Source organism: Periplaneta americana, chromosome 16 (assembly GCF_040183065.1).
Source record: "Periplaneta americana isolate PAMFEO1 chromosome 16, P.americana_PAMFEO1_priV1, whole genome shotgun sequence".
Taxonomy (NCBI): domain Eukaryota; kingdom Metazoa; phylum Arthropoda; class Insecta; order Blattodea; family Blattidae; genus Periplaneta; species Periplaneta americana.
The window spans coordinates 170893502-170919247 of NC_091132.1; the positions used below are offsets into that span (position 1 = coordinate 170893502).

Below are 25746 nucleotides of genomic sequence, written 5' to 3' on the forward strand. Positions count from 1 at the left end.
CCCAAATGTTTTTTGGGTTTCGATTTTTTATTTCCTTTTTCTATTTCTTTTAGAAATATTTTCAAATCCAAGTTTTTAGTAGAAGATCTCAATTTTTAAGCTTTCTTTATTTTGGTTACATTCACAAGACACAGAGATGCATTTATATACATTTATTTCTTGAAATGTCTCATTTATTCTCTGCCAATTTTTTTTTAATTTCGAAATGTTATTTTGTCTATAATTCATGAAAAGAAAAATGTTAATAAAAATAAACGCATAGAAACGTGCAGCTACCTCATAAATACTTGCAGTAAAAATTTAATCTGGATTGATCAATATGTATTGTAAAAAAGTTGGTGTTCATTCAAGAAAAATAAACTTACAGAAAAATGGATTTGAAAGTAAAGTGAATATTTATGTTATACATAGGCCTGCCATCGCTACATTCATATAGCAACTTCAGGGAGTGAACTTTAGAACAAAAAGTTACTAGGTTTGTAATCAGAAATTTATGAAAAGCAATTCTGTGATGAAAAAATAATTTTGACAGTTCTTTAAATACCACACCCCCTTATAGATTTAATTAAAATAAAAATTAAACGTATTTGAATCAAAATTGAACTAAATCCATTTGCGGTATGAAAATATATATTCTGAAGAAGTGAACTAGCCAATAAAAATTGTTTGGAAAATTTTCATGAATTCCAGTGGAGTCCAGTGTTGCCAAACCTACTGATTTAGCAGGAGATTTCCTGTTTTTCCATTGAATCTACTGCTGTACTGATTTTTATGTCAAAAGTCCGAATTTCTCCTGTCTTTTTGCCATGCTGCAGTGACCTAGTTCTATGCCCGGATTTTCAACTCATTACTTTAGTACACATAGGCCTATATTATGTCATCATGTCTTATTTTTGCATCTTTTACACAAGTCAATGCTTTCATTTGTCTCCCTGATCATATTGCGTCGCCACAATGATGCTTACAAGAAGCAAGGCGTCGGCTCTCGCCTGAGTCCAGCGGCGGATTATATCAGCACACAGCAGATAAAGACCGTGTTTTATACACGTGGCTCACAGTTATGGGTCTCTCCAATCCACTCGATAGTCTAAGCATAATTACAGATCGATAGAGAATGAATGTTTGAAACCTTACCACGAAAGGATGCCAACCCTCTTCCTCACTCTCACACACACACACACACAAGTATATAATCTTCATGCAACGTAAGCATGTGATAACTGTCGTCGATTTGCAAAAGGAGACATTTCGGAAATGAAGTGTTGGAAAATGGCAAAACTACAAGTTAAATTAAAATGTTCATAATTTTTTTTTTCTAATTAGATCACTATGGATACATACATTCAGGATCCATGAATATTTTAATATTTTAAGTTTATGATTTTTTGTAGCGATTTTCCAACACTTTGTTATTTTGGACGTATCCCCTTTTGCAAATCGACGACAGAATTAAGTTATTTCAGTATTGTTTTGGGGAACAGGGAAGGAACGGAACTTATTCAGTAGTGAAGTTTGTTTCTGATTGTGTGCACGTGAAACAGTGAGAGAGTTAAGTGTAAGTAATGGCATTTTAGTGTTACATATCTTGCACAGTGATCTTTTAAAATGAGTGAAAGTGTCCCAGAAAGAAAGAAAAAAAGTAAATGCTCCCAGAATATAAATTATAGTGGGAAAATGGTGAACAGTTTAAAGGATAGTTATGCAAAAGCAGGAAAGGGGATAATTTTTCGTCTGTTATAGTCGCAGCTAATGCAGTACTGTATTTAATATCACCTTTAAAATAAATCATTCGTGAATACATGAAAAATTCCAGATTTAATGCGAAACATTGTCAATAAGACATTACTGTGTAAAAACATAATTGCATGACTTTGATACGTACGCTGAGTAGAGATAACAGTAATTATATTTAGCAAAATTGTTCCATTTCATTGGTTAGGGAAGTGCTATATAGTAATACAATAGTATCATCTTTCTTACAGTACACTGTTTTGTAATTAATATTATAATTACTTACAAATGGCTTTTAAGGAACCCGAAGGTTCATTGCCGCCCTCACATAAGCCCGCCATCGGTCCCTATCCTGAGCAAGATTAATCCAGTCTCTATCATCATATCCCACCTCCCTCAAACACATTTTAATATTATCCTCCCATCTACGTCTCGGCCTCCCTAAAGGTCTTTTTCCCTCCGGTCTCCCAACTAACGTTCTATAATATTATTAATATTAATAATATAATAATTAATATTATAATACAAAGAGGAAATTCATGTTTAATTAATCTACTGTAATCTCCTGTTTTTTTTTTTTCGATGTTTTTCTCCTGATTTTTATGAGTAGGTCGTGGCAACACTGGTGGAGTCTCCCAGCCTATCAGGCACAGATACCTCTGGAAACACAAGTTGTCTCCCAGGAGATCAAACTCAGTTGCACTGTGAAGGAGGTCACCCACTGCAGTGTGCTGGGATCATTTCTGGTTTATGGGGCACACAATTGGCCGGCCATGTGTGCATAATTAACCCATTTTAACCTAGCGTTACCACTGCAGAAAGCAATATAACTTGCTTCATATCCGTCTTTAATTAATAAAACTGCAATTTTTCTTTGTGAATCGAACCTGCATGATTGGTTCTTGCTTGTTACATTATGAAATCACAAATTTATTATATCAGTTGGGCAAGAGCAGCTGCGCGATTTAGATGTTGCTTTCTCAGCAGCAATTTTGGAGAGCAACAAGAAGTAAGATCATTTATTTGTTACTTTGATTAAATTGATTGTAATGTTTGTTGTGGTATTTTACTTATGGTTGATTGAGTATTCGTGTACATCAAGCACAAGTTTACAATCCGTAACATTGTTGTGGATATAATACATTGTTTCTTACATTACTATATGGTAACGCTAGGCTAATATGTTGTCACTCATTCTTTGTGCTCTCTTGCTACTAACAGTAAGATGGAGGAGTTACAAGGAAGTACAAGTAACAAAGTGAATGTTACAAACAGGTGCGTGGAAGTGCATTAGATGCTTTGGGAATTAGAAAACGAAAAATTAGAGCATTCTACATACAGCCACCAAAGCTCACCTTTGTATCTGACGAGAACTCTGCAGATGTAGAGGGTGGCATGTTCGACAACCTAAATGGAAGGAAACTGAGTACTGAAGCTGGGGTTATTTTTGTTAATAGCGACAGAATAGGTGGACCAGACGATATTCCTTTCATAGAAGAAGAAGAAGTTGAAGAGTCATCTGTGATAGGAAGAGAATAATACCGTCAACATTGCAATGTGTAGAAATGGTGCCATCCGGGAAATGTAAGTGGATAAAACAGTATGTTATAACAGTTCAATCAATTTCTCCAGAGAGTGACTTTTAAAGACAGAGATGTGACAAATTTTGTTTCCTTTATAAAAAGTCGCTTTATCTATGTAAAAACTGTTTTAGCCCATTTTCACATGGTTGTTAGATGTAGCTATACAAAATGCTTGGCAGACAAGTAGAAGATCTGGTTCACCATTGAATGAATTAGTATTCAAATGGGAGATTTGAAGAAGTCGGGAGCACCCCAAAAGGCAAGGGGTGACAGTCTACTTCCAAATACAGCGATATTGGAGCTACGAGACATGTTCAAAAAGTAAGTTTCCCTGGGGCCGTTTGCAGAAATAAAATACAATTTTATGGAAAGATTTATTCGAACAGATACAGGAATTGAACTATTTTTTCAACATATTTTCACCTGAATTGAGACTTTTTGTTACCATGAGAACAACAGAGAGATGCAAACGGCTGTCACACACTGGTTCCGATTCCAGGCAGGAGACTTCTACGAGGGACAAAAGTTGATCCCACGGTTTGATAAATGTCTCAGTTCCGGTGGGAAATATGTTGAAAAATAGTTCAACAATTGCTGTATCTGTTCCAATAAATCTTTTCATGAAATTGTGTTTTCTTTCTGTAAACGGCTCCGGGTAAACTTATTTTCTGGACGTCACTCGCAGAACATCTGATTATATAAAATACGATGGAATGGAACATTAGTGATTACGATACCCGGAGACAAAAGACAGCGATGTGCTAGTGAAAATGCTCTTCTGGCATACAGCTTTCTCAAAATTAGATGTAGGTCTCTGCAGCCCATGTTTTTTGTCATGTCATAAGAAATGTTTTACCTTACTACCGAAATGTGTGAAAATCAAACAAAAAATTAATGTAAACCGTTATGTTACGAAAATGTGTTTTGTTCATACGAATATATTGTGACAATAATTCTATTATGTATATTTGTTCAGGTATTGTGAAAGTAATTTTCTTATTTTTGTATTTTTTGTATTATTTGTGTGGAGTGTGGTATTGTGTGGGGCAGAAACGTGGACTTTACGACGATGTGAAGAGAAAGGAATAGATGCATTTGAAATGTGGATATGGAGAAGAATGGAACCTGTTAAGTGGACAGACAATAAGAAATGAAGCCGTGTTGGAAAGAGTGGGTGAAGAAAGAATGATGCTGAAACAGATTAGGAAGAGGAAAAGGAATTGGTTGGGTCACTGGCTGAGAAGAAACTGCCTACTGAAGGATGCACTGGAAGGAATGGTGAACGGGAGTGAATGGTGAAAAGTTCGGAGGAGAAGAAGATATCAGATGATAGACGACATTAAGATATATGGATGATATGAGGAGACAAACAGGAAGGCAGAAGATAGAATACATTGGAGAATGCTGGGTTTGCAGTGAAAGATCTGGCCTTGGGCAGAACACTGAATGAGTGACGAATATATTATTTGTATGCTAAAGATCAGTTAAGTTCAATAAATTGCTTGAAAGATGTCATTATAAGGCAACAACTCATTCTTTAAGATTTGACAACATAATTACCTAGCGTTATCATATGGTCACGCCCTGTAATCCCACATATTCGCTTCAACAATTGAAAACAAAAGCATTGTTGTGTTCAATTACATCCATTTAATTAGTCTATAATGAAATAAACGAAAAACTTGACGAAAAATAATTCATGCTTTTAAGGGTTACGTGCTTGTGTAGCTGTATACACCCTCAGTTAGGAAGGAGAACAAAGAAGTGGCACAGTCAACAGTAAACTTGCACAGGACAAGGGTAAACTGAAGACGAAGGGTTGGTTGTTAAAATAAGTTAAAAAAAATAGAAAATAAACACATTTTGAAATTATTCTTCAAAGAAAAAATAATTATAGGCAATCACAGTCTTAAATTCAGAACAAATAGCCCTAACTAAAAACAAAGAAACTATATTTCAAACAAATGAGATGAATGATTGAAGTAATTCACAGTTAAGGTTAAAACAAGCAATGTCCAGGTGACATAAATTCAATAACTGATCAAATTAACATAAAATAAAAATTACCCGAAGTCCACAGAAATAAATGAGTAATGCCTTTCTAACAGTTTTTTTTTTTCATTTGTCTCAAAACGTGGTTTTTGTTACTTGGTCATTTACACATTTGGGCTCAATTGAGGAAATCATATTTAAACTGTATCGTTTAAGTTGAAAACTCACACAAATGGCATACTTTTCATTAGTAGTATTTAACATTGCAAACATTCGTCTTCACAGTAACAATGTAGGCTACTTTCATGACAGTTTCAGTGGTGTTGGGCGTAAGAAGGGTGTGGCCACCTCATTACATGGCTGTTAATGTACAGGCATTTGGTTATTTCACTATAACCTAGGCCTAACGCCTCTACATTTAATATAAATCATTGCTGTTCACATGCAAACCATCCAATGTTTTTAATAACACTATTTTCACCAACAAATGATAGTCTGGCCAATTTATCCTGTAAATTTACAGTGAAATAAATGTAAAAAGTAAGATAAAATGGAATTTCTGTTCTATATTTTGCATCACAGAAAATAAACGTGTATTTCTTACATAGTAGAAAAGTTTTTGTAAATTGCTGTGGGGAAGATCTAGAAATAGCTTAATTTTTATTACTGGTACAATTTTCAAAATCTCCTGTGTGTGAAAAGGAACCCACACTGTATACGAAATGCACTTGAAAATAATCATTTTGTTGACATGACCCATTTGTACACGAACACTGTTTGCAGTGCCTTTGGCAGTGTTTAAGAAGAATTATTTAGGCTTTAAGTAAAACAGACTGGCCTCTGTTGTTAAAAATTGTTATGCTTTTACTTCGTGGCTGATCTGACATATTATCGCACTAAATGTATTATTTTTTTATACCAAACACAATGTTTCTCTGTATAGTTTCATATTATATTTCCGAATGTGAGTTTCCATGGCAACCAGAGACCATTACGCTGTTACAAACATAGTATGCAATTATTATTATAGGTCATTCGTTATCTGGTGGACCCAATTAATGCATTCGTGTGCCATAGCTCACAGTAAGAATCCTATGTTGGGGGTAAGTGAGCTAGCTAGCTGGTCTAAGTGTAGTGACGTCCACTTCTTCCTTCCCCTCATGAGCAAGTAGGTTTCACGAGATACCGAATGGTGATTATTATTATTATTATTATTATTATTATTATTATTATTATTATTATTATTATTATAATTTTGTATCACTGTGCTCGACTTTTATTGGCAAACAGCTGTTATGCAGCACAAAAATATAAAAAATAAGTAAACAAGTTTAATAAATAAACAAATGAAATTATTGTTATTATTATAATTTGTATCACTGTGCTGGACTTTTATTGGCAAACAGCTGTTATCCAGCAGGTAAATATCAAATATAAATAGATGAACTAAACAAATGAATTTATTATTATTATTATTATTATTATTATTATTATTATTATTATTATTATTATTATTATAGCTAAAGCAAGGAGATGCACTATCACCTTTACTTTTTAACTTTGCTCTAGAGTATGCCATTAGGAAAGTTCAGGATAACAGAGAGGGTTTGGAATTGAACGGGTTACATCAGCTGCTTGTCTATGCGGATGACGTGAAAATGTTAGCAGAAAATCAACACAAACGATTAGGGAAAACAGGGGAATAATCAAATACTTTGTCTTTTCGGGATTTACTTCCAAATCTATTTATAAAACAGTTATATTACCGGTTGTTCTGTATCGTTGTGAAACTTGGACTCTCACTTTGAGAGAGGAACATAGGTTAAGGGTGTTTGAGAATAAGATGCTTGGGAAAATATTTGGGGCTAAGAGGATGAGGTTACAGGAGAATGGAGAAAGTTACACAACACAGAACTGCACGCATTGTATTCTTCACCTGACATCATTAGGAACATTAAATCCAGACTTTGAGGTGGGCAGGACATGTAGCACGTATGGGTGAATCCAGAAATACATATAGAGTGTTAGTTAGGAGGCCGGAGGGAGAAAGACATTTTGGAAGGCCGAGACGTAGATGGGAAGATATTAAAATGGATTTGAGGGAGGTGGGATACGATGATAGATACTGGATTAATCTTGCTCAGGATAGGGACAAATGGCGGGCTTATGTGAGGGCGGCAATGAACCTCCAGGTTCCTTAAAAGCCAGTAAGTATTATTATTATATACTAGATAGAATGGTATATTATTTAGCTTATGTATGACAACATTAATTGGTCATGTGTACCTACAGACGTCTGTTATCATATGGTCTGATTAATTAACATTCTTGCTGTAAGCAAACTAAATTTGTTGTTTTATTAGGTTAATTTCAGATTAAATTGTCGGTTATATTTTATATTTAGGGCCTACATATTGTATATGAACGAGAATATTGTCATATTTGCATTTTATCTTTCTGTGCACTGTTTTCTTAAGCAGGCCTAAATGGAAATCTGTACCAATTTAAGAACTCTGTTTACCCAATTAGTATCATAATTACCTTAATAAAATTGGTATCGTGCCTTGTTTGTGTTGCATTCCATTTTTTTTTTCACGTTACTTGACATGAAATGTTTTTTTTTTTATTATTATTTTACAACAAACTAGCGTCTACTCAAACAAATTGAAAGTTAAATTTCCATATATTATCGGAAATAACGTAATAAGTAATAAAAAATAGTAGTGATATTTTTTGTTGTTAAAGTTCAATTTATCTTAATTAGGCACTCGTTGAGCAACTAATTTTATAAGCAGCGTTCGTAATTGAAAGTATTTATATAAATATTAATAGAATTTTTTAAAACTATTTAGAAAATGATTTACTGTTAACTAAAATTCGAAACGCTGTTACTATTCCTATAGGTCAATTAAACTGAATTTGCATATCGTCTAAATGTAGAGGGAAGAATACTACTTTCACATTTATTTATTTATTTATTTATTTATTTAATGTTTTAATCAGAGTGAAGAATACTACTTTCACATTCTCTTATTTAATTATTTTATTTTATTAATTATTTACTTAATTCAATTATTTAATTTATTAATTATGTACTTGTATATTACATTTAATTTTTTTAGCTATTTATTTACTTATTTACTGAAGGACGGACCAGAATCCTTTATCATTTATCAACGTCACATTGACCATTTCATTCGCCACCACTAAGTGACATTTCTGACATGGTACGCAGCATTGTATGTCATTACTCATTTACGCCCATTATTTCCTAAAACACGTATTTCGCAATACATAATATCTTAAAATGAGTTCTATTTTATATTTCACGCCGTTATATTATTATGGTTAGTTTAGAAATTGTCAACACTTAGCGACTAACGGGTGTTTCTTTACATTACATTATTTTTCGTTGCCATTGTTTTATAATCCGCCATGATGTCATTCCTTTGTCAAAGGTTCATTGACCTTGCATCATACTTAATTTTGCGCTAACTATATAAAGCTAGTCGGTGGGAAATGATTTAAAAATACCCGAACACACAATTTGCACTGGTTCTGTTAGTTTGGCATAAGTTTCAAACAAAATACATAAATGACAGTCAAATAATAAGCAATAAATCATTCTTAGACACAGTACATTACCTTTGAAACGAAGCGTCCTTTGTGCCATGTTCTGAATCCGTATTCAAAAGTTTTCGTATCACATATTGCAATTAAAAAGTTCGTATCACAGATAATTCTTGCTTACATCTTCCTGCCTTCATATTAAAATCCGATTTCCCTAATATACTACAAATTAACACTGCTTAAAGACTCTATTTCACGAATAAATTAGGCGTAATACACCATAATACTTTACTGCGACACAAAACTTCGAACGATATTCCATAATCAAATACGCATTCTGCGGTTGCATTTGTTTGACAAGAAATTACGTAGGAGCGGAATCTTTCGTCACAAATTGTCATTCTCAGATCGAACTCGTTTCTTAAGGTCGACTTGTCGCTTAATTCCTACTGAAAACTGAACTGTATGGAAATTACGTCGTAAATGTAGAGAATAGGGAATCTTCTAAGAATGACCATCGAGTAAATTATGAACCCTATCTTCAGACATAACGTAACTATTTAGCCCTGAAAAATACGAATCAGGGAAAACAAAAGATAAACATAACTTGTAAATTTTTCTAAGAGCGTACATCGCGATATATACAGTATGGTGCGTAATACAGTTTACTATTCATAGACGTTTAACATGGGCAGTCAGTTATTTGTAAATACTGCCTTCCTCGTTTATTTTTTAGAATTTCACAATTAAAATTATTTTATAAGGGACTAAAAGTTAATCAAAATGCACTATTTTAGGCTATTTTCTGAGAAATTATTGAAATAAAATTCTACATGTATGCTGTATTTTACCTAACGCATCAACAATGTTATTGTAATTTTGTGTAATTTGTGCCGCCATGGCCCCATGAAACTCGATAACAGAAGGTATTAGATATTTGATAGCCGTCCCAACCAAGGTTTAATCGGCCTCCTAATCAATTCTAAATGAATATTTATATTTAATGCAATTTTTTCTTTAATAGAAACCCTAGTTAGGTAGGCTATCATTGAAACTGCCTGTAGAAGAAACAAATATAAAAAGTTAAATAAAGCAAATCAAGTTACTACTTTTTAGAATAATTACGTAATTTTAGAAAAATTAAGTTCAGATCAATTAAATTAATTAAGTACAATTAATGTATTCAATTCATGTAATTGCTCTCAACTATTGTAGTTAATTAATTTAAGGGGACACTCAACTTAAAAATTGGAGAAAAAGTGTCATAGAAATGAAAAATTAAATTTCTACACTAATTTACGTGACAGAACTAAATCAATACGCAGAATTTTTTCCCCTATTCATTGAGAAGTCACAGTCAAATGCACAAAGCCAAAAAATAATAAATGATAATTAAAAGTGTTATTTGAATTAATGATTGATTAATAATTGAAATATTTTTTGTTTTGAAAAGTATTGGAGCTAATGAGCTGAGATTTTGCATGCTACTTTCCATGTGTATATTAAACTTTTTCTCCATATTTGAAAAAGATTTGGTCAAATAGGAAAAAAGTTCCAAAATATAGTTGAGTGTCCCCTTAATAGTCCTGAACTTAGTAATAGTGCATTTCAATGCCCTTTTAATCCCTTAACATTTTACCTTATAAAATTTTCCTATAACATAAGGTATGGGGTATATAGTAGGGTTTACAAATGATTATTTCCCATTATAACTATTATTTTGTTACTAATGGTGGGCACTTGACTGTTCATTCACTCATATGAAGCCAGTTGTGTAGACCAGTTTACCGACAGAGTGGTTGCCCAGGGTGCGCCACAGCAGGCTGGTCTACACTACACCCACAATGAAATGAGTTATGATGGAGATTTGTTGAGATTTCACAGGGGAGCAGGAACCCCCAGAGAAAACTTCTGTTTTTCTGGACCACAGACTTGTGCAAGGAAAATTATAAATCTGGAGTATTCCGGGATGGAACCCGGATCCACAGGGTTGTAAGTTCAGTGCTCTAGTCACTAGACAAACGTGGCAGCTTTATTTCCCATGTTGAATCCCTGTGTACAGGAAGCTGTGTCACAATGTAGGACTGTATCATGTTAAACAAAATCCCACATACTGCTTGTACACCACTACCATTACAGGATGCAGGCATACGTCACGAAGTCCCATATATTATCTTGTCTGTCTATAAAAGTCCGAAGTGTGAACTTACGGTTAAATCCCTCTATGGGTACATATACCCTGCTGCCCAATGGATAGAAATACGAAAATGTAAGTATTTCTGTAAAATAAGTTTTTAAGTACGGTAGTGTATTTTTAGGGGAGGAAATCTAGACTTCATTTATTATTATTATTATTATTTGAACAATTTCGAGGGAAAAATTGTTCCGGGGCCGGGTATCGAACCCGGGACCTTTGCTTAAACGTACCAACGCTCTCCCACTGAGCTACCCGGGAACTCTACCCGACACCGATCCAATTTTTCCCTCTATATCCACAGACCTCAAAGTGGGCTGACAACCGTCAAGCAACCAACATTTGAGTGCACACTAACTCTGTGTGACTTTAAATTGTGGTTTTCTGTTACGTACAGTGACGTGTATTATGCAAATTAAGCTTTCAGGAATAACTCCCTGTAAAGTTAATTTGAACAATTTCGAGGGAAATTGGATCGGTGTCGGGTAGAGTTCCCGGGTAGCTCTGTGGGAGAGCGTTGGTACGTTTAAGCAAAGGTCCCGGGTTCGATACCCGGCCCCGGAACAATTTTTCCCTCGAAATTGTTCAAATTAACTTTACAGGGAGTTATTCCTGAAAGCTTAATTTGCATTATTATTATTATTATTATTATTATTATTATTATTATTATTATTATTATTATTATATAGTTGTTAGGCCTAAGGTATGAGGAGAATGCCATGAAAATAAATGTTTCGGAAACTTATTGTCTTAACCTTTACTAGGAAAGCTATCTCCTCTATACTGAACTATAACTTACATCAAAATGTGACACAAGAGATTCTGTCAAAGATCTTAGTGTATTTACAGCTACGCATACTGATTTAATTTAGGCCTATAACCATGCAATCAGAATATTGTGTCTAAAAGGCCTACTTACAGTCAGTCAATGACGTATTCTTCTATGCCTCAGTCACTTTTAATACTTTACTGCACGTTAAACTGAATCTGCAGCTGCAGTCTTTACAACAGCTGATTCGGCGGAATTATAAACTGTCCAATGCAGATTCACTTGTTTGTGTTAGTGCAGACTTCTGCTCCCTGATTTCAAGAATACGTATGGGGGGAAAAGTTGTAATTTATTCACATTTTTGTATTGCTGACGACAAGATCTCGATGACCTGACTTTATTCAAGGTTCTTAAAGTTTATAATAGTATGATCTGTGAATTTTTCATAAACAGTGATAGCTTACACGTTTCTGTGAAAAGTGTCAGAAGCTACAATGTTCATTACAACAGCAGTTACAGGCAATTCTTGTTCTCCAGTATCTGGATGCATTTGAACTGCCAACTTGTATAGGCCCTAGTTACAATTATGATTATTTTTCATAACCTTATTACTGAGTATAATGTGTATTATTGTTCTTTCTGATATTCGCATTTCTAGTGCTATCTTCGTGGTAACTACTATTGGCATCTTGCTATTCCTTACTGGCTTTTAAGGAACCCGGAGGTTCATTGCCGCCCTGACATAAGCCCGCCATTGATCCCTATCCTGAGCAAGATTAATCCAGTCTCTACCATCATATCCCACCTCCCTCAAATACATTTTAATATTATCTTCCCATCTACGTCTCGGCCTCCCCAAAGGTCTTTTCCCCTCTGGCCTTCCAACTAACACTCTATATGCATTTCTGGATTCGCCCATACGTGCTACATGCCCTGCCCATCTCAAACGTCTGGATTTAATGTTCCTAATTATGTCAGGTGAAGAATACAATGCGTGCATCTTGCTATTGATTATCATTATTAACAATAGAAAATAAAAGTAATAGTGGTGGTGGTATATAGCCGTCACGGTGGTCTAGTGGCGAGAGTGCTGAACTTATAATCCTGTGGACATGCGTTCGATCCCAGCGTAACCCTGATTTATTATCTGCGTTAGGCAAGCCCATGATGCAGGTAACACAGAGGCTTTTCCCCCCGATTCCCCTGTGGCATCCCAACAAATCTTCATAATCATCTCATCGCGGATGTAGTGTAGACCAGCCTCCTATGACGCACCTTGGTCTACTACTCTGTCGGTAAATTGGTCTACACATCTGGCTTAAAATGGGTGAATGACCTAAGTCAAATACCCGCAATTACTAAACTATATGTGTGTGTATATATACAGGGACATCATTTTATTTTTACTAACATTTCTAATATTAACCTGGCTATACCTCTGCATCAACGATTAAGAACCGGAAACACCGTTTGCCACCTCCTTCCACGACTGGAGTTCGATGATACTGGCGTAATAGGAGGGAAGAAAAGTAGTTCATCCATTTACGTAAACTAGGAAATATCGCGATTTTGAGTTTGATAATTTTCATTTGGTTTTCGTTTAATCAAAATACAGTACAGTATGGAAAATGATGCAATATTGAAATCTCTTTCGTCACTGGAAAAGGCGAGCATATTTTTGGAACGTACTGTTTACTATGACCGTAAGGTTACTATGACTGTATTGCGGTCTTGGATCTGTGTGGAGGACGGTTGAACTTCATTAGTAGAAAGGGTGGGAGTGAAGTACATTCAAAAACTCAGGTACAATAAAAATTGAAGTAAAAATAAAATGATGTCCCTGTATAAAGTGATTGCAGATATACAATAACGATTCCCAGGAATCGCAGGCTGCGAACAATAGAAAAGTTGAAGAAACTATTACAGAGTTCATAAAGTTTATGTATATGTGTTGGAGAAAGCCGTTAGGTTTTCATTGAACATGGTAAAGTTAGTAATGATAATAATAATAATATCTCGACATATGCATTCCCGCCACGTAGGTACATGCTTTGGCAATAGTAATTAAGGATTTCCTGTTTATTAATTCAGGTTTTTTTAAACTTCTCATAAATAATTCGAAATTAAACAAAAAAGAAGCTAGATGAACCTGAAATTCTCAGAAGGGTGAATTCTAAGCTCTGATTTGTACCACTAATTTTTTTTTTTCCTGGTCACCTAAATTCATCAGTCATCATTTTCCATAGCCCTCTATACAATGTATGTATATTTAGTCAACAGTCCGAAGACTGATTGGGATCTCATAAGTAACACCAATAAGGCATCACTCATGAGGCAAATAAGTCAATAGATATTGGCAGTGGCGGCTCGTGATAAAATATTATGTGTGTTCACAATTTTGTGTTCCAAAATCGAAGAGAATTTGAAATCGTACGTTTTTAGCCTAATATGAAATGTCATGATTCCAATGTTTCACTGTCGAAAAAACCGTATATAAATTCAAAACAACATATTATAATAATAATAATAATAATAATAATAATAATAATAATAATAGGTAATAATACTGAAACCTAGTCTTTTTATTTCCAATTTTTCCTGGAAAGCCAGTTTACCCAGTTATTTACTCTTCAAAATTACTTGAACAGAGTTCATTGTTTACGTCTGTTAAAAATTAATACATAAAACAATTTACAAAAGCGTGTGTTCAGTAATATACTGTATTTTGATTCACAACACACTGATACACTATAGCCTATACCAGTACTGTAATCCCATTTGCATAGATTGATTACTATAAATACATGCCAGTAAATATTATTCTTAAATAATATACACCAACATACAGATATTTAAATTCATACCACCATCACATTGAGCCAGCACGTGTTTGAAAGCCAAACTATGCTATATGCCGAAACTGAAGTATAGTAATTCACAAACTACACTCTCGTAGCAGCACTGTACACACATCGACATAAAGTAAACGTTCCGACAGTGAGATGCTGACACCTGCAGGCTAAAATACAGACTTTCCTCCTCGATATATAGCACGTAAACGATAGGCATCGATGCACCTGCCATCTGTAGGATAGATTCACTGTTCACTTAATGCTTTGTGCTCTTGACGAGTCATAAGCGGCCAGCGAAAGACTATTTTCTCCCGCGCATGCGTGAAATTTCTGTAACCTTCTTGAAAAGAGCACGGCTTGTACGTGAACGGATGTTGCCAAGTTTACATAAGAAGTTTATGCAAGATCCGGGAAGTTTAAAATACTCGATCCTGATATTATACATCCCCATTACGCCAGTACGGTATTAAATAATAAAACTAGTCGTGCATTAATGGAAACAAAGTGTTCACGTGCTGTTGTGCTCTTACTGACGCACAGCCACTGGATATTGGGGTTTGGTGGCCAGTTCCTTTTCCCCTGCATTGCATACATTGCTGACTAGTAACATAGTAAACTAATCAGACTTGAGATTATACAGCATATAACAGTATAAAATCTGTCTGATAAGGAGACGGACAGAGAGATAGCCACAATTTGAAAATGAAAGCCAAATCGAGACAGTTCTTAAGAGCCCAAGGTTTACTTACCAAGTGCTGGGAAGTATTGGAAACCATTGACCGTAACTTCTTTCCATTTCGTTGTGAGTCCCTTGTTCTCTTTTCTTTCTGTGCACAAACTAGTTCAGTATGCCTTATAATAGTCTGATTTGTTCCCCACATGCCCCAAAATGTTTCACAGTACAGCCATAACTCATTACACACTGCGGAAATCAAAGTAATGGATGCAACAGTATCATGTATAAGTTCAACTTATGTCCTTTTAAGTATACTATTTGTTTAACACTACTTCTTCTTTAGAACCATGTATAAATGACAGCAACTGTATCAACAAACTTGATTTCCATAGCAACAGCAGCAACAATATTATTAGTATTATTACACTGGCATAGGGATTTAACGTGGGAAATCACTTCTTCTCAAAATACTCTCTCTGTCTCTCCTGTTTATTTTAGGGAATAATATTACAAGTTTATCTGTTTATCTTTCGAAAATAAACAAAATAATCCTAATACAACAATAACAAATTATATTTTATTTAAATATAAAACTTTTTTAAAAACTAAAACTTTATAAAAAATGTGTAAATACAGGGTGATCTGTTTGGGAAAAACATAAGATAAAAACGTGATAAAATGAGAACCGTTGCTATTTATTGTTAAATAATTTGCACATGCATTCTAGAAGAATGGGAGTTTTGTCCAAAATAGACTTCAGTGTGAACAGGACACAGTTCATATCTTGAGGCTAGTTCCTCCCATGAGTGGTCTAATTGAAAGTGTGTGCTGTTGGCCAGGAAAATGGGACCCCCAACTATTCTGACCTCTCAAGAGGAAGAACTCATGGCAAATGCCAAGAAAGGCATTCCTTTAAATTTTAGTATTATGTCTATTTTATGCATTGTAGAACTTGCATGATTTCTTTAAAGAAAATAAGCAACGTGGTCAACTAGCATTGAACACCTGGTCATTTTTTGGTTTTTCTTGGTCAACTACTGAGCAATTGTGCATGTACCATTATTTATTGTCTGAAAAATGGTAAAACCTGTACTGTGTGGATCCATTATTTGCTTTTAGGTACAAGAATATTTATTTATTTATTTATTTATTTATTTATTTATTTATTTATTTATATATTTATTTATTTATTTATTTATTTCATCAATCTTTGTTCACGTCATGGCGGATTAGATGTGTTCCAGTTCTTAATCCGCCATCACTCTCTACACAAAATATAACAAAAACAGATGCATATTCGAGTTTAAATAATAATAATAATAATAATAATAATAATAATAATAATAATAATAATAATAATACACAAGTAGGCCTAATACTAAGTATAGCTCTTGTATTTAAAACTCCTACCTTAGCTTTTTCATTTTATGCTCAATCTCTTAAGAATTATTCTGTTAACTTCATTGACTACTCTTCGTAGTTTCTTATCATGTAACTACTCAACATTTATAATTCCATCTCCGTTAGAGCTTTGACTTTCTCTTCCCATCTAATTTTAACTCTAAAAAGAAATTTTCCAAATTTATGCAAATTGCTGGCGTTTAGGTGACCATTCATTTTTTATAAGCTACTATAGCGTTTATTTGTAGAAATTTTTTATCCACCCAACTGTTTCTCAAATCATTCGTTGCCTGGCACTTCAGCGCAATATGCACTGCGTCTTCATCTAGTCCACACAAAGGACATTTATCCTTCTCTACGTTCCCTCTCCTATTCTTGAGTCTCCAGATACCTAATCTCCACCATGCCATTCCCATTCTCTCTTCCCTTGGATTTAGTCTAACATATTCTTCCTGTTCCCAAAACTGCTTCACCTCCCTATAGTATTTTAGTGATCCTAAGTCTTTAATATTACTAAAAATATCTTGTCTCGAAATTTCGTTTGTTTTAGGTACAAGAATATACAAGTTTTTGAATACCATGTACAAATTTGTCATATCCCCTACAGAAAATTTCCAATAATTGTTTTGCGAAAGATTTCTCCTTAAACTCTCAACTACTGGCAACCCCACTCTATATAATATTCGACCAACCTCATTGTCTAGTTTTCTGAGCTTCTGACTACAGTTTGAGGTTCTGGTTTCGATTCCTGGTTAGAATATTGAAATTTTTCCTTAAAGGGAAGAATTGTTCATATGTTCGTCCATTGTCTGGAAATTAGGTTAAGTTTAGATTTAAGACGTCCCCTGGTCCCATAAACATATAATGATCCTATCATATCACAGGGGTAATGTAACTCCATCTTCCAGAGGCCCCAACCTCACAAGTGGATTACACATAGGCCTAAGTCACTGCCAAGACAGAGGACCAGAAATGTCGAAAGGTGGCATTGGAAGGAAAGGGGTGGTAGGCTATATGATATTCGTGAAAACGCCTTGTTAGGCCTGTATTACCACAAGACACAGTATGTTCAACTCTGCCTTCAATCAGATAGAACACTTCTACGCCAAACAGGGGCATGTTTGAAGCAGATGGACTTTTCTCTACCATAACTGTAATAGTATCACTTTCCATTTTTGAACATTTATCATCTCCTACCACAACAACACAATAGGCCTAATACCTCAAAGGAAGGTTCAAATGCTATGATTAATTCGGCAGCCAGAAATTTGCAGCATACTGGTGATTCTGTTTAATAAAATAAGTTCCACACAAGGTTACAACTGTGACACTCCACTAAATATTAAAACTTTTTTCCTAATCATTTTTTCAACCAAATTTTGATAGCATGTTTACTATGTACAGGACTAACAAAATCCAAATTTTGAATTCCCAAATGTTTTCGATTTTGATTTTTTATTTCTTTTTTGTATTTCTTTTAGAAATATTTTCAAAGCCAAGTTTTTAGTAGAAGATCTCCATTTTTAAGCTTCCTTTGTCTTGATTACATTCACAAAACATAGAGAAGCATTCATTTTATTCATTGTCAAAATTGTTTTTTGAAAATTTGAAAATGTTATTTTTTTCTATAATTCCTGAAAGGAAAAATGTTAATAAAAATAAATGCATACAAACGTGCAGCTACCTCGTGAATACTTGCAGTAAAAATGTTATCTAGACTGATTAATATGTGGCATAGGAAAGTTGGTGTTGATTGAAGGAAAATAAACTTGAAGATGGATTTGAAAGTAAAATGAATATTTATGTAAATTAAAATTATCCTCCGCTACATTCATCTAGTAACTTCAGGGAGTCAACTTTAGAACAAAAAGTTACTAGGTTTGTAATCAGAATTTTGTAAAAAAGAATTCTGTGATGAAAGAAATTTGAGAGCTCTTTAAATGCCACACCCCATTACAGGTTTAACTAAAAAAAAATTAAACGTATTTTAATCAGAATTGAACTAAACCCATTTGCGGTATAAAAATGTACATCCTAAAGAAGTGCAATAGCCAATAAACATTTTTTGAAAATTTTCAAGATTTCCAGAGGAGTCTCCCTGCCTATCAGGCACAGGTACCTCGGGAAAGACAAGTTGTCTCCCAGGAGATCAAACTCAGTTGGACTGTGAAGGAGGTCACCCACTGCAGTGTGCTGGAATGATTTCTGGTTTATGGGGCACACAATTGGCAGGCCATGTTAAGTGCTTGTGTAGTATATGCCCTCAGTTAGAAGAAGAACAAAGAAGTGGCACAGTCAACAGTAAATTGCACAGGACAAGGGTAAACTGAAGACAAAGGGTTGGTTGTTAAAATGAGTTTAAAAATAGCAAATATACATTTTAAAATTATTTTTCAAAGAAAAAATAATTATAGGCAATCACACTCTTAAATGCAGAACAAATAGGCCTAACTAAAAACAAAGAAACAATATTTTAAACAAATGAGATGAATGATTGAAGTAATTCACAGTTAAGCTTAACACAAGCAATGTCCAGGTGACAACATAAAGTCAATAACTGATCAAGTTAACGTAAAATAAATATTGCCAAAAATCCAAATTCCAGAGAAACACAGAGAGTTTGGGCAGATAAAAATGAACGATTTTAGCATACACCCTACACAACACAGGTTGATATCTCCTCTTGTGATATGTCTATGGCAGTCCTCCTTGAGCTTATGTGAGAAGGAAGTTAACGGCTTTTTTGGAAGGCTACATATGTACGATTGTAAATGCAGCTACTCCATCATAATAAAAAATGTAAAGAATCTGGAATAATTGTTTCTAAAAGCATCATCACTAAGGTGATTAATCGATGTAAAAGTCAGATCCCTGAACAAAGAAGGCAGCCGGAAAAAATTAAAGAGTTCAACCCTCTCTCACCCCCAGCATAATCGAGAAAGTGAGGTCCGAAGCTCTGAGGGAAAATCCTCCAACCCAAAGAAGCATTCTAGAAGGAAGGCCAGAAGCATCCTGTAAATTTACAAAAGCGACACAAAGCATGTGATCACTGCTTATCTGGAAACTCGTTCAAGAGCGGTTCGCAAATGCAAGAAAGCTCTGTGAACAGCATCTCACAGGCAATGGGTAGTGACATTAGGTGAAACAGAGATCTATCTTGATGATACCAATACGCCTCGAGCCATATTTTATCAGGAACGTGGAAAAAAGGCTGCTCCAATTTCATAAGACAATGCAAGGAAAAGTTCTCTAAAGAGTTTATGGTGTTGGCTGGTTATTGCCCCCGGGGTCAGCTGGGAGTAGCCAGCAGAGCTAAGGTCAGTGCAGAGTAGGTGCAGAGACCAGAGTACGTTCAAGATATCCCACAGGTCCGTCCACACCTGTGGAGTAACGATCAGTGCGTCTGGCTGCAATACCAGGTGACCCAGGTTCGAATCCCAGTCAGGGCAAGTTACCTGGTTGAGGTTTTTTCCGGGGTTTTCCCTCAACCCAATACGAGCAAATGCTGGGTAACTTTCGGTGCCGACCCCGGACTCATTTCACCGGCATTACCACCTTCATCTCATTCAGACGCTAAATAACCTAGACATTGATACAGCGTCGTAAAATAATCCAATAAAAAAAAATATATCCCACAGGTTTACGTCAGAGATCCTAGTAGAGTATAAATTCATATGGTTAAGGCATCCAGTCATACTGCGAAATCACCGCTGCTGTTCTACTGTCAAATGGAAGCTGAAAATGGAATAAATACGATTCCTTTCTGAGGCTTTGGTCTACTGAAGACAGGCCTTTCTAGTAGGAGGCCTAAAACTACTGGAGACCTGTGTGAATCAAATAGTTAAGTTCTTACAGTCAATTACTTAACAATATTACATGCATTGAACCTTTATGTTATTGCATGATGTAGTATTTACAAATTATGACAAACGTCATGAAGATGAAGAAAACTGCTACATTCCACTGTAAAGCTCAGTCGTGTTGCAGCATCAATGGACTCAAGTCAACTTCTCCTCAACCTTCTCGTAAGTATCGTTAATTCACGACATAAAATTTATATCCTTTCTAAAAAAAAAAATTCTTTCACACTACTCTTTATACTTTACAGGGCTTTAATTCCACACGTCCATAAACAGCAACACGATCGTCCTATATATTGTAGCATATCATCATTTTGGGTAGAGCAGCTGGCTACGGACTGGAAGGTCCGGGGTTCGATCCCAGGTGGTGACAGGATTTTTTCTCGTTGCCAAACTTTCAGAATGGCCCCGAGGTTCACTCAGCCTCCTATAAAATTGAGTACCTTTTCCCGGGGGTAAAAGTTGGTCAGAGCGTGGTGCCGACCACACCACCTCATTCTAGTGCCGAGGTCATGGAAAGCATGGGGCTCTACCTCCATGCCCCCCAAATGCCTTCATGGCAAGTTACGGGGATACCTTTACCTTTTTTTATCATCATTTTGGGAACTACACCTGCATACACTTGAAGATTGCCACGCCTTCTGTCTTCGTTATGTACACTTCCATGTTAACACAGTGTTATCAGCATATTCCACGACATCTTGCTAACATCATTTTGCTACACGTATTTTAATGGCATATTACTCAGACTGCCTTTTATACCAGTTTTTAATTTTTAACGATTGTGTTTAACTGGAATATCTTAAGTGTTCATTTTATGTTAATATGTTCATTTTATGTTAATATGTTTTTAACGTGACCTGAAGATGCCAAATTTATTGGTGAAAACGTTTGTCATAATTTGTAAATAGTATTTCATGTAATAACATAAACGTTCAATGCATGTGATACTGTTAAGTAACTGACTGTAAGAACTTACACTATTTGATTGATACTATACTTAACGGACCCAACATGCCTCTAAAAGACCTGAGTAAAGCCTGTAGAGAAGTGTGCCAGATATTCAGGAGCAGCTGCTTCATGGAAACTGTGCTGCCAGACGATAGCATACAACAGATGGTGGTGACATGAGATTTCTTATATTTGTTACAGGTTAGTTGTGTTCATTTTTACCTGCCTCAACCCTCTGTAAATGAGCAATACCATACTAACATTAAGCCTGTCAGGAAGTAATAATGTTATTATTATCCAATGACACCAGGTTGTCTTTCGACATTTCTGGTCTTCTCTCCTGGCCGTGGCTTAGTTGTAACCCACTTCTGAGGTTGGGGCGCCTGGAAGGCGGAGTTACATTACCCCGATGATGTGATAGGATGATTATGATAATGTGGTGCAAGAGAGGTCTTAAATCTAAACTTAACCTAAATTCCAGACCATGGACGAACACAGGAATAATCCCCTTTGAGGAAAAATTCCTGTGCTCTATCCAGGAATCAAACCCGGGACCTCATGAACTATAGCCAGAAGCTCTGACCACTAGACCATGAGGCTGGTCGGAAGTAATAATGTAAACTTTATTGTTTTAACCGACAATAATTAACAACAGACATTTTTTTCAGTTATCTGAAAATGTGGTTTTTGTACTTGGTCGCTTATAGACTTGGGCTCAATTCATGAATCATATTTAAACTGTAATGTTTAAGTTGAAGACAACACAAATGTAACATAAATCTTTTTTTTTTGGGTTATTTTACGATGCTGTATCAACATCTAGGTTATTTAGCGTCTGAATGATATGAAGGTGATAATGCCGGTGAAATGAGTCCGGGGTCCAGCACCGAAAGTTACCCAGCATTTGCTCGTATTGGGTTGAGGGAAAACTCCGAAAAAAACCTCAACCAGGTAACTTGCCCCGACCGGGATTCGAACCCGGGCCACCTGGTTTTGCAGCCAGATGCGCTGACCGTTATTCCACAGGTGTGGACTAACATAAATCACATGCTATTCAATAGAAATATTTAATATTACAAACATTTTCCCCCAGAGTAACAATGTACTGTCATAACAGTTTCAGTAGTGTTGGGCGTAAGAAAAGAGTGTGCCCACCTCATTACATGGCTGTTAATGTACAGGCATTTGGTTATTTCACTATAACCTAGGCCTAACGCCTCTACATTTAATATAAATCATTGCTGTATACATGCAAACCATAGACAGAAATATTAAATATTTTCAAAAGCAATATTTCCACCACAAACTGAAAGTCTGGCCAATTTACCCCGTAAATTTACAGTGAAATAAACGAAAAAATGAAGACATAATGGAATTATTGTTCTTTATAATGCATCAGAGAACATGAATGTGTAACTTATTTCTTATTCAAAGGTAAAGTTTCTGTAAATTGCTGTAGGGAAAATCTGGAAATAGCTTAATTTTTATTACTGGTACAATTTTTTTAATTTCCTGTGTTTACACTATCTACAAAATGCACTTAAAAATAATCATTTTGTTGACATGACCCATTTGTACCGTTTGCAGTGCCTTTGGCAGTGTTTAAGAAGAATTATTTAGGCTTTAAGTAAAACAGTGCCGGCCGGGTAGCTCAGTTGGTAGAGCAGCTGGCTACGGACTGGAAGGTCCGGGGTTCGATCCCAGGTGGTGACAGGATTTTTTTCTCGTTGCCAAACTTTCAGAATGGCCCCGAGGTTCAGTCAGCCTCCTATAAAATTGAGTACCGGGTCTTTCCCGGGGGTAAAAGGCAGTCAGAGCGTGGTGCTGACCACATCACCTCATTCTAGTGCAAGGGGCTCTACCTCCATGCCCCCCCAAGTGCCTTCATGGCATATTACGGGGATATCTTCACCTCTACCTTTTTAAGTAAGACAGACTGACCTTTGTTGTTAAAAATTGTTATGCTTTTACTTCGTGACTGATCTGACATATTCTCGCACCAAATTTACTCTTTTTTTTTTTTGACCAAACACAATATTTCTCTGTATGGTTTCATATTATCTTTTAGAATGTGTGTTTCTATAGTAACCGAGACCATTACACTGTTACTAACACAGTACGCAATTATTATTATCTCGTGAAACCAATTAATGGATTCGTGTGCCATGGCTCACAGTAAGAATCTTATGTTTGAGGTAAGTGAGCTAGCTAGCTAGGAAGTTGAAGCGTAGTGAGGGAGGGAAGCTTCTCAGTCCACTTTTACCTTCTCCTCATGCACAGGTAGGTTTCACAAGATACCGAATAGTCTATATTATTATTATTATTATTATTATTATTATTATTATTATTATTATTATTATCATTATTATTTAAACTCGAATATGCATCTGTAGCTTGAAACTCGATTACAACTACAGATTCAGCTAAATTAGAAAATATACAAAGAAAATTTATATCTTACATTCATTCAGATTTCTGCCCATCAACTCCGGGTATAGTTACGAGAGAAAATGCGAATATTTTAATTGTCAAAACTTATATGCTAGACGCCATGAGTTAGATTATCTGTTCTTTTGTAAGGTCCTCAAGGGTGATATATCCTATGACTCCTCCTCATATAATATTACCTTACGTATTCCGTCGAAAGATATGAGAGCTCACAAACTTTTCTATAATAGAAATTCAAAATTTCTTTCACCAGTCTCCAGATGCATTAAAAATGTCAACATGCATGGCTGCAAATTCGATCCTTTCAATGTATGGACTTAGTTTGCTCTTGGCAATAATACTATTATTCTCATATATAATATATCATACATTAGAGGAAAATTCTTCGTTCAAGATTCTTTATTTATATTTTACCAGTATTGTTAGTTTTATTTTTATTTATATGCATCCAGTGATTAACATTACAAATTAATTTACCTACTTATTTCAAATTATTATTATTATTATTATTATTATTATTATTATTATTATTATTATTATTAGGCCTATTATTGTTATTATGTTAATTTGTATCAGTGTGCTGGATTTTTATTGGCAAGCAGCTGATATCTAGCACGTAAATATCAAATATAAATAAATAAGTAAAGAAATAAATAAACAAATTTTATTATTATTATTATTATTATTATTATTATTATTATTATTATTATTTGTATCACCGTGCTGGTCTTTTATTGGCAAACAGCTGTTATCCAGCATATAAATATCAAATATAAATAAATAAGTAAACAAATAAACAAATTTTATTATTATTATTATTATTATTATTAATAATATTAATTATAATTATTATTATTAGGCCAGTTTCTATCTGATGCTTTTCCAATTCACTGCGGGCTAAAGCAAGGAGATGCACTATCACCTTTACTTTTTAACTTTGCTCTAGAGTATGCCATTAGGAAAGTCCAGGACAACAGAGAGGGTTTGGAATTGAACGGGTTACATCAGCTGCTTGTCTATGCGGATGACGTGAATATGTTAGGAGAAAATCCACAAACGATTAGGGGAAACGCGGAAATTCTAGTTGAAGCAAGTAAAGCGATTGGGTTGGAAGTAAATCCCGAAAACACTAAGTATATGATTATGTCTCGTGACCAGAATATAGTACGAAATGGAACTATAAAAATTGGAGATTTATCCTTCGAAGAGGTGGAAAAATTCAAATATCTTGGAGCAACAGTAACAAATATAAATGACGCTCGGGAGGAAATTAAACGCAGAATAAATATGGGAAATGCCTGTTATTATTCGGTTGAGAAGCTTTTGTCTTCTAGTCTGCTGTCAAAAAATCTGAAAGTTAGAATTTATAAAACAGTTATATTACCGGTTGTTCTATATGGTTGTGAAACTTGGACTCTCACTTTGAGAGAGGATTAAGGGTGTTTGAGAATAAGGTTCTTAGGAAAATATTTGGGGCTAAGAGGGATGAAGTTACAGGAGAATGGAGAAAGTTACACAACACAGAGCTGCACGCATTGTATTCTTCACCTGACATAATTAGGACCATAAAATCCAGACGTTTGATTTTATTTATTTTATTGGGTTATTTTACGACGCTGTATCAACATCTAGGTTATTTAGCGTCTGAATGATATGAAGGTGATAATGCTGGTGAAATGAGTCCGGGGTCCAGCACCGAAAGTTACCCAGCATTTGCTC

General features: G+C 35.0%; 1 protein-coding gene across 4 annotated transcripts in view; it reads left to right on the plus strand.

Moving 5' to 3' along the window:
• The window catches only part of LOC138691907 (uncharacterized), a 76521-nt gene that overhangs the window by 26981 nt on the left and 23794 nt on the right, over window positions 1–25746 (plus strand). The window contains exon 1 of one of the 4 annotated variants that reach the window (XM_069814513.1): window positions 21660–21780. The exons of the other annotated variants lie outside the window; for them this stretch is intronic. The gene's annotated coding sequence lies outside the window, so the exon portion shown is untranslated. Of the gene's footprint in view, window positions 1–21659; window positions 21781–25746 lie in introns of those variants that run through there. 4 annotated transcript variants of the gene reach the window in all.